We start from the raw sequence: 9,395 nt of genomic DNA on the forward strand, positions 1-9,395 counted from the left end.
CGGACTGCGTTGTTTGGCAACCCCCGTGAAATGGTCATTCGACCCCAAATGGGGTCCCGACCCACAGGTTGAGAACTGCTGATGTAGCACTACAATACACATAAAGCTAATACTCCTGGGTGTGCTTTTTGTCTGAACTCTCTTGCAAGGGTAGCATCAATCTGTATCACAGGATATCACAGCCTAACTGACAAACCTACCTTACCAATAACTTAAGGCAGTGGAAGAACCTATAGGAGTGTCCTTCAGGAAAGTTCCATATTCTAAGATGTTCATTAATGAAAAGATGATGTAAGTTATTATTTGTGTACCTAGAACTTTTATGTAAGTTTATTATTAACAATAGCAATAGCACTTAGACTTATATACCGCTTCTCAATGTTTACAGCCCTCTCTAAGTGGTTCACAGGGTCAGCCTATTGCCCCCAGCAATCTGGGTCCTCATTTTACCAATCTCAGAAGGATGGAAGTCTGAGTCAAGCTTGAGCTGGTGAGAATCAAACTACCAAACTGCTGGAAGCTGGCAGTCAGCAGAAGTACTGTAGCCTGCAGAACTGCATTCTAACCACTGCACCACCAAGGTGCACATTAAGGATAATTTATTTATTTTATTATATTTTATTTTTTTCATCACATTTAGAGATCGCCCATCTCTATCATTGAGGTAAGGTAATTTCAATGTAGAAACTGATAGTCCACTGTCAATACAATAGTTTGTATTAGTTTATTGCAGAACTCAGCAACTAATTAATTAGCATATGGTTGTGAATTATGCTGCCTGTTTTGTTAATATGCAAAGCCTCCCTAGGCAGAGGCTTTGGAGTGGGCATTCACGAACAACTAGAATGCCTTTTCTAAAATTAGATGATACACAATTCTAGCCATGCTGGCTCAGGAATTCTGGGAGTTGAAGTCCACGAGTCATAAAAGAGCCAAGGTTTCCTACCCCTGTCATAGGGGAACAGTTCCAACAAGTTTTGCTAAGATAAGAGGATTAAAATACTGTAGCTGTTAGAAGGGTAGAGTCTGGCTCATAATTTATATTAATTAAATTATTGCATCCATGAGAAAGTTTGACAGAGTTAAAGACACTCTGCTCCATGATATAACAAAAGGCAACATTTGGGTACTTTGTGAAGCAGAATTTTTGGCCCTGGAGTGTGCTGGCTACACATTTTGCTCTTCTGGTGTAAGCACTGATGAGGCCATGTCACCCTCCTTCATGTACTACAAAAAGGACAAAGTTTTTAATGCCAACTGAGTTTGCTGAATACAGACTGTCTACATTAGTAAAGCACTTCTCTTCCCTGAGAAGGTAATTTGAATAAAGGAATCTTCTTGTTAATTAGGATGGAAAACCTTTTCCTTTGAGAAAAGTCAAATGTTTTTCTGCTAGTTTCAGGAACTCTCTCAGTGTCTGTATGTTGCTATACTCACTCCACTTATTTAAAAGATGAGACGTTCCAGGAATAAAATGGAAGGAGACTGAAATGTGTTATAATTGGGGGACTGAATGGCATCTAAGATTTGGTTCCTGTCTGTTGTGCTTTTCATTATGACTGTGGCTTTTTTAGGCTAGATCACTATCTCTCTATACAAATACAGATCTATAGCCCATGGCTGCAAAAGTGAAGTGCTGTTTTCCAGCAGGGCCTGTTGGACCCACAAATGTCTCCTTAAGCAGCAGACCCTGCATTGCTATGGATGAAGCTACCAGAAATACTGCATCATATAAGAAATTTAGATGGCAAAGCAGAATGAGAGATAACCCCAGGAAAATGGGGGGAAAGGAAGGGAATGACAGAAATGCAGAGAAGTTAACTTCATACAGACAAAATTTGAATATGTGTCAGTGAGAGTGCATTTATACTTAATGGCTATTAACAGAAAATTTAGCTTTTTTACCGCAAAACATCACATAGCTATTCTGGAGAGGGAGGTTATTAACTAAATATATTGGTTGAAAGGCTAGAAAGGATGTTAGTACTATAAAGCTTTCAGCAGCCCTGGTTGAAAGGCTAGAAAGGATGTTAGTACTATAAAGCTTTCAGCAGCCCTGGAACTGCAATCTTTGTTTTTTATTACACTTTCACTAGGCTGACATAGCACTTCATTTTCTTTAAGAAAAAAAAAGTATATTTCAGAAATTGAAAGTTTGATAAACTGATAAAATTTCCCCTCCTTATCCTGCCCCATCTTGCCAGCAATTTGTACTAGAGCCCAGAGAAACCACACTGGATTTCCACCCATGCTTCAAATGGATGCTTTCGGCTGTTTATAGCCAAGGAGAGGGATGAAAGAAATGGCACCCTCAAGCCAAGGAGCCAGATTTTTCTCTCTGCACCATGGCAAGATTCTCAGCTTTATTTCTGATTTTGACTGATTTGTAGAGTGGAGTTGATGAATTACCTAATGCAATATTTTGCAAGGTTAAGATTGGCGAGATCAAATCATCCTCTTCAAAATTGAAATTCTGTCTTTCCCTCAGAGAGAGAATGCCAAAATATAACACCTTTCCAGGGATTCTAGGTTTCTACCTAAGTTCCATGATTCCTAAGGTTTATTGCACAATAAGGAAGCATTGTGCTGTTGTTCATCAAAATATGAAAATTGATAATTCATAAGCTCCAATGAACCAAAACATGTTTTGTCTTTGCTTTTTCGAACATGTGCAACTGAATCTGGATTGCTGATGATGACTGACATTAGTCATATTTTCTTCAGTTATTTTTTGTCTTTCTAATTTTGGACAGTTTGAAATTTCAGCATCTTTTCACCCCATCTCCCAGTCTTGTGGTTTTGGAATGGTAAAGTCTATTGATTAAGGCAGAAACACCTAATAGTGAAAACATATCTAACACTTTTTCCTCCACCTATTTTCCTCACCACCACAATCTTGTGAGGTTAGTTGGGTTGAGAATGAATGACTGGCCTGAAGTCACCCAGCTGACTTTCACTCCTGAGGTAGGACTATAATTCATAGTTCTTGTTTTTTTTTTTTGATAGATTTGTATTTCTAATTTGTCATCATTTCCTCTGTTGAGGATATGTAGAAAGGGTAGTGTATTGTTGCTTTCTTATTAACTTGTGGATTTTAGTCCTTTGAAGAAATTGATGGTTTCATGTGTTTTCTCAAGTTGTTATTTTTTATTATGATGGTGTTGCCTTCAGACCAGTTCCATACTTTTGGTTGTATGTATTGGAATGGAATGTCATAATTTCTAGATGCTGCATTATGGTCTCTGCTATGAGCCCTGAGATTGGTGATTCCCAGGGTGTTCTTCACATTGGTTGGTATATGTGGTGAATAAAGTGACTCAATGAACTTCTGAATTCATAGATTATAAATCAAAAGCTTTGGAGCCGAGCTACTTGGGAAGGCTGGGATAGGAACTATTTTTAAATAAATAAATAAATAAATAAATAAATAAATAAATAAATAAATTTAAGCAGAAGTCATAACGGTTTATTAAAATGTTTCCCAGAAAATCTAATAATGAAGATGGCAAAGGGACAAGTACCATCCAGTGCCCTAAATAAACTAACAATTCTGAGGAGTAGAAATAAAAAGGTGAGAATTTGCAGAAGTACAGAGAAATTTGGAGAGGAAAATATTAAAGTTCTCACAAAGACCATCTTTTCAGCAAGGAGAGGTCTTATGAAAAGTTTATTTTTTATTTTTTGTATTATTCAAAATGTCATTGGGAACCCCAAAACTGCAATATTGGCATCATCTGGCTGATCACTAAATGTGGAGTAAGCTGGCCATTCTGAAGGCTCAGTGAAAAAGTCTGCAACTCCTACAAGATTGATTTGATAAAAAAAAAATCAACAAGCCAACTGAAAGGAGTGTTACCCATCCCTATTTGAGAAGGGAAGAAAGCGTATTTAGCAGTCAAACTTTTGTTGGTCACCAAAAATGTTGCACTTTAACTGCTGTGACTTCCAGCAGCAACCTCAACAGACCAGGGGTAACATCCCTAATACTCTTCAAGGGCACTCTGTTGCAAACTGTACATTATATAACATCAAATGAGGGACTATTTACTTTCTGAAGTAAGCTTGCCATGTACAGCCTGTGCCTGAGGAATGGAGTGAATATCTGATCAGCATATAAATTCCAGCCGAGCAACTTTATACAAGTATTTCCTGAGGTAAAAATAGGGTACCTTTCAAATCTGTTACAGAATTTATTCTGCAATGCAACGTATTGAAGGCCTGCCTGAACTTGCTGGGCTGAGCTTGCAAATGATCCATGACAGCTAAAAAGATCCGACGCTGATAATATTATCCTCTTCAAAATGTTTCCTTCTAAAAAGTTCACTATGTGGAATCAGCCTGTTAGTTTAAAACATAATAAGTCAGTATTCACTACACTGACTTATTAATCAGCTAAATAGTATTTCAGCATAATTACATCATCTTTGATTATTTGAAATTGAAATAATCACAAGAATTAAGGCAAATCTCTTTAGCTCCTGCAATCCTTTGTGCACCTTTTTTGGATGGAACCTTATAGGGTAGGCAAGGCGCGTTGTATGACATATATGAGTTCCGGCACCTTTTTTTTTTTAACAAAAAAGAACTGTTATTTTGGGGGGTGTATGTATGTATGTATGTATGTATGTATGTATGTATGTATGTATGTAAAATTTGCATAAAAATATGACTCCTGGGCATGTCTATGGTACAAATAAAATACGAACACCAGGAGAGTATAAATATAAAAATATACTTTACTAAAAGCTGCCAAGCTTTCGTTTGGAAACTCCAAACATCATCAGGGCTAAGGAGCCAGTAAACAATGATGACTTAAATGGGTTTTGCCAGCATCTGCAGCCGGCTCATGGACCGCGTCACCGGTCCCGGCCAGTTAATTAGTGTTCCAGATGTTTCTTTGTTACTCTCCTTATGCTTCCTTCTATGGTTCTTCCGGATCGTTCCTTCCACTATCTCATTATTGGCATTCATCTCCTCCACCACCCCTTTATCCTTATTTCCTTCCATAGTACTGACCCTCCTCCCCTATTTGTTTTCATTTTCCACCCTGGGGGCATCTGTTTCTCCTCTATCAGTGTTACAAGCTTCCCTGGGCTCACAGACGCTCCCCCACACACACGCTTTTCTCAATCCCTGCTCCACACCCTTTCTTCTCACTCCTCCACTGTCATGAGTAACTTTCATACGGGTGTTGCATATTTGGGGGTCTATGCCCTCCTCCTCCGTCCTGGCAATCTTCGTGTTGACAGTTCTCCACCGTTCCATTTGTTTGCTGCGTGATCGGGTGCTTACTCTGTCTCTCAATTCATCATCCCCCCTCCTCCCTATCGCATGCTCTTCCCCATTGCTGATAGGAACTGTATTCAGGCAGACACCAGGACTCCAGATCTCTGCATTCTGATTCCCCGTGTTCTCACTCTCCTCTCCTGTGCTCGTCTTTGGGGGGACTTCAAAGTGTTCGTCCCGGGGGGGGGCTGTATTGTTGGTGGGGGTATTCCTTGTCTGCAGAGGGGCCAGGCAGAACACCGTGTCTCCCCCTTCCCCAATATCACCAAGATAGACCCCCACCCCCGGAACTTAACAACAACTGTGGAGAGTGTGGAAGATCCAGCATGAGGAGTCTGCAACCTAACGCTGTGGGTAGGAGGGAGAAGAAGAACGAAAGCACGGCTCGATTGCCTAGGCATACGGTGAAAGGGAGAGACACGGTGTATATGTATATGTTTTCGTCGATTTTCATGGGTACAGGTATGCAGGTCTTGGCGTATTCGGGTCTTTTCCCGTTTAAGATTGTGAGTATCTTGGCGACGTTTTGATGAGGTCCCACTCGTCATCTTCAGGCTGGGGTCTTCGGCTTTGTGCTTCTGCGAGCCAGCACCTCAGCTACTCAGGATGTTACAAAACAGCTGAACAATCCGCAAACAATAACTCCAACACAGCCAAACAACCCACCTACAGCAACTAAGCCAGCACTCCACACACCCCCACCAATAGTTATAGAGAGACGGCAGCTCCGATCACACTTTGCTTGCACAAGCACGAAGCCGAAGACCCCAGCCTGAAGATGATGAGTGGGACCTCATCGAAACGTTGCCAAGATACTCTCAATCTTACACGGGAAAAGACCCGAATATGCCAAGACCTGCATACACACACACACACACACACACACACACACACATATATATTCTGAGGTTTTCACGGGTGTTTGTATGTAGGTCTTTGGTTATTCGGGTTTTCTCCCGCGTCAAATTGGAAGTGTCTTGGTGACGTTTCAACGAAGTCTCATTTGTCATCTTCAGGCTGGTGTTTTCGGCTTCGTGCTTCTAGGAGCAATGTGTGATCGTAGCTGTTTCTTCATTTTAACTGCCAGTGGGGGTATGAACTGATTGGATGAGAGCTTGGGTGTGTTCTGATTGGATGGAGGTATGTTCTGATTGGTTAGGAGCTTGGCTGTGCTCTGATTGGATGGGGTTTGGCTGTGCTCTGATTGGTTAGGGCAGTGTTCTGTTTGGGTGGGGGCTTTGTTGTGCTCAGGTTACTCTGAGTTGCAGGGGGAGGTGAGATGGTAAGCATTGCTATTGTTTGGCTTCGCGTTCATGGTCATGCCTCATTTTCATGGTGGGTGTCAGTTTGCTTCATCTATGGATTGGAGGGGTTTAAAGTGGCTAATGATGCAGCTGTGGTCTGGCTTCTGGTTTGTGGTCATGCCTCATCATCGGTGTGGGTTTGGGTTTGCTTTTTGCGTGGACGTGTGGTGGTGACATCCTGTGTGGCTTTTGTGAGTGTGGGTCTGGTGTCATTCTTTGTGTTAGGGACTCGTTTGTCAATAAGGGCGAGTTTCCAAATGGCTGGTAGGTGGGAGGTATCATCTCGTTTGTTCATGCTGTGTGGGTGTTTTTCTATCTCGATGGCTTCTCTAATTATTCTGTTATTAAAGTGTTCAGTTTTGGCGATAGGTCTGGTCTTTTTAAAGTCAGTTGCATGTCCTGTGATTTTAAGGTGTTGGACCAGGGAAGAAGTTGGTTCCTCTTTTTTGACTGAGTTCTTATGTTCTTCAATGCGTGCACTTATTCTTCTGTTGGTTTGTCTGATGTATGTGGTGGGACAAGTGATGCATGGGATTTCGTATACTCCTTGATTTTCTAACTCAGTTTTGTCTTTGGGGTTTCTTAGGATGGTGGATATTTTTCTGTTTGTGCAGAATGTTGTCTTAATGTTGTGTTTGTGGAGGATCTTGCTGATTCTGTCTGTGGTGCCTTTTATGTAAGGGAGGAGGGTTTTGCTGTTTTCTTGTTCTCTGTCTTGGATTTTAGTGGGGGTTTCTTTTTGGATTAGTTTGGTAATCTTATTTCTTTGGAATCCATTGGATGTAAGTACATTGGTGAGAGTGTGTAGTTCAGTTTTTAGGTGTTGTTCATCAGCTAAGTGTTTTGTTCTAGAGATGAGTGGACAACTGGACAACTTCCTCACACATCTCAACAGCCTACACCCCAAAATACAGTTCACCCTGGAAACAGAAGCTAATAACCAACTTCCCTTCCTGGATGTCTTAGTCTACAAGAAATCCAATGGCTCCCTAGGATGTAGGATGCTAAGAAAAAGACATAGGCATGTCTTGAGCAGAGGTTTGAAGCTGCAGGATACAGCTTGACAAACTCTGAGTTTATTCTTTCTTATATACTTTTTACATACATAGGCTTTGCCATTAACTGCTGACATTTTACATTTAGAAGTTTAACCTTTAGCTGTTGACATAAAGTAACTGAAAAATTCCTTCATATAAGCAATTATTTTCTAGTAACACATTACCTGTTGAGAGCAGGTAAAACAAATACAGGTAAATTAGGAAAGGAGAAAGAACTGATAAAGACACGAAGAGATAAAGACAGGAAGAGATAAGGGGGAACTTATTATTTAGGTAGGTAAGATATTAAGTCAAAAGGGGGTGATCTTTTGGCTGCTTCCTTGGGACAAAGGGTATCAAAAGGTTATATGAGGTTTGTGGGGGGCAATGCATGGCAGTTTGCTGCACGTGCAAATTCCTCCACATCCCACCTTTTTCTATTTTATTAATGAAGACATCTTAAGCAGGAGTAGTTAGTGGGTCTTAGCTTAGTATGGAAGATTGCAAAACATCTTATTAAGTAAAGAAAAAAGACATTGAAATAAACAACAACAGCTGATAAGGATAGCAACTATTATAATGAGATATTGAACAATCTTTCCAAGAAGGCCAATGGAAAGCCATGACCATAGAGCACTCCACCAATTTCCTAAGGTATCAATTTTTAAATCCGAAGCCAAATTATGTAAAACATTAATTTGCTTTTGAATAACGCCAGATTGATCAGAAACATTGAAATAACAAATAAACTGAAGCTGGGACATACACAGGTATAAGACAGGTAGAGAGTAGATTTTCCATGTCATATGATTCAGAAATACAAAAGTCTGTCACTTGTGTTACATTTAGCTAATTGCACCTAGATATTATATTTCATCCGTGATTCTAAAGGATGAGATGGAAGAGCTTGAGCCCCCACGCAGCAATTAAGAAGGGAAGAGAGGCAAAGAATGACTAAGGAATTTGCAGTCAAAACCACAAATATGGCAGCACATAAATTCTCTGGTGTAGGTTCTTTTCCCTGTTGCCACAGAACCATCTGTGCTTTGGAGATTAGGTTTTTCACATCACCCCAGGTTGTTGGTCAGCTGCGATGGCGAGAGCAAAAGGGACGTTGTGCTGTCTGAAGAGTCACCTGCTTCATTTCCAGTATTGGGTTCTGGACTTGATGCCATGACATCTTTGGCTGGTCACACACACCAGGCTGGAATCCAGAGAGGGCCTGTAGGAGCAAGCACAGAGCATAGCCTCGCCCCCAAGTTAGTAAGGGAATTGGATCTAACCAGGTTTTATCAGACAATTGCCGATAACATACCAATGAATTAGGAAGCACAGCTTTCTGCTGAAAGTGACGCTGGTAGGCAGTAGTTTTTTGAAAAGAAATATTTAGCTGATTTAAAGTTATTAGGACTTTATCAACTTTATTATTTATCCATGCCAAATTAGGTACCCTTGATCCCTCCTTTTTTATTTGTTTATGAAGGCAGTCCTTAAAGGACCGATACATATGTGAGAAACAAAGGATAGCTGCTGTAAAGTTAAAAACAAAGCCATAAGATTGGGGTCGATCCTGGGCATGATGTAAGCACCTGTAAGATTAAAAATAAGTTGGCACACATAATGAGAATAAGAGATTAAGTTAAAAGTCTGTTGAGAAAAGGTGTGGAAAGCTAAAATAGCAGCAGAAGAGATAAGTCATTCTGAAAATAAAATTGAAAATCAAATTTTGGGATAGGAATAACAATATTAATTAAATCAGTCCCATTTC

Source organism: Crotalus tigris, unplaced genomic scaffold (genome assembly GCF_016545835.1).
Source record: "Crotalus tigris isolate CLP2741 ecotype Arizona unplaced genomic scaffold, ASM1654583v1 scf7180000023780.715972, whole genome shotgun sequence".
Lineage (NCBI taxonomy): Eukaryota > Metazoa > Chordata > Lepidosauria > Squamata > Viperidae > Crotalus > Crotalus tigris.